This window comes from Elephantulus edwardii, unplaced genomic scaffold, assembly GCF_000299155.1.
Source record: "Elephantulus edwardii isolate Elephantulus edwardi_28Jun2011 unplaced genomic scaffold, EleEdw1.0 scaffold00227, whole genome shotgun sequence".
Taxonomy (NCBI): Eukaryota; Metazoa; Chordata; class Mammalia; order Macroscelidea; family Macroscelididae; genus Elephantulus; species Elephantulus edwardii.
In genome coordinates, this window is record NW_006399977.1 from 4,150,608 (window position 1) to 4,152,430 (window position 1,823).

Consider the following 1,823-nt stretch of genomic DNA (forward strand, 5'->3'; position numbering starts at 1 on the left):
AAGTTAAGTATATACGTGTTGGAGGTTACTCATGACTCAGAGTTGCTGTGGTTGTTAGGCGCTGTCAAATGGGCTCTGATTCATAGAGAACACAGAACAAAACCCTGTCTGATTTCACCATCCTCACAGTCTCTACCATGCCTGTTGTTGCATTTGTCAGCCCAACACAATGAAGGTCTTCCTCCTTTTCACTGACCCTCTAATTTTCCAAGCATGGTATCTTTCTCCAGGGACTGACCCCTTCTGATATGTCCAAAATATGTGAATCAGAGTCTCACCATCCTTGCTTCCAAGAAGCACTTTCTCTACACTTCTTTCCAGACAGCTTTGTTTGAGTTTCCTCTAAGTTCATAATCAGTGATCTTTTCTGGCACCAAAATGAAAAAGGAAGAAAGAATTCAAGAACGTCTCTGGTGTAGAGTCTGTTCCAACTCATGATGACACTTCATTGGGTTTCTCAGGTTGTAAATTGGAATGAGAGGAGACTGTCCATCTTTGTCCTGCAGATGCACCATTAGATTTGTACGATCGGACCTCTCAGCATTTAGTTTAGCAACGCAACTCACTACAGACCTCCAGAGATCCTTGTATCCTAGTGATTAAACCAAATCTTTAAAAAGTTAAGCTATTCACCCAAATCACATAGCTGGTACAACTAGAATTAGGGTTCTCTTTCTCTAGGTTAGCTTAGCAACCACAGTATTTCTCTGCATGGCAATGACTATTCTACAAAGCAGCCTACTAACGATGGATTAAGTTACAATCACAGAGTTAAAGCTTTAGAAGGGTCCAGTGTGGTCTGTACAAGTGTTTGCTGCCTCTAGCTGCCTTGGGTCAATTAATGGCACAAGTTGTGCTTGTGTTCATCTTTCGTGCCCAAAACAAAGCCACCCTTTTTTGTCAAGCTACACAGAAAGTCTCTACACTCCATCTTTTCATGACTCAAAAATGGTTTCTACACACAAGCACACACACATACAAACAGACCTTTCTCAGAGTTGGTGGGTTCTATTGTTTGTTTGTTTGTTTGTTTTTATTGGAATAATATATTTCAAGTAAACATATCAATCCCTTTCTAAACGAGAAACAGAAATCATATTTAGTATCTCCAGGAGAGTTAGAAAACAAAAGTTACTACTACAGAGATAATTCAATGAAAAGCCTTTATAATAAGACAATAATATCTCCCTCCCTCACCTTGACTAAGTCTATTCTCGTCAAGGAGTATATTATGTCCTTTCTATTATATGTCCTTCATCTTTCTCAGTATTGATAGAACCCAGTAAAGTAGAATTACCTGGGGCCTGTCTGAACTGCTAACCAGTACAGTCCTTTGCAGGAAAATTGAGAAAGAAGGCTGTTATTAATTGAATTGTATCCTCACAAAATAAATTTGAAATTATAACCCTATTCCTGCTAATATTACCCTGTTTGGAAACCAGAGTTACCTTTTCATGTATTCATAAAATCACTAGTGCAAGATGGGTCCTAAACTTGATTACTTATGAGTTAGAAAAGAATAGAAGAGGCACATACACATAGAGGGGAAGGAAACAGATCAAGGTCAGAGATGCTTCTACATACCTAGAAATATCGAGGAAGGCTGATAGTTAATAGAAGCTGAAATAGATAAATAAATGCCTTCCTTTATCTGTGCTCTGAATTTGAATTTTTGTTCTGAACTATGAGGAAACCCAGTTCTGTTCTTTCAGGTCATTCAGTTGTGGCATTTGTGTTAGGGCAGCACTAAATAACTGAAACATTTTCTTAGAAAACTTGAAAGAATTTATTCAAGATCACACAAAGCCTTAACGCTCCTTCTA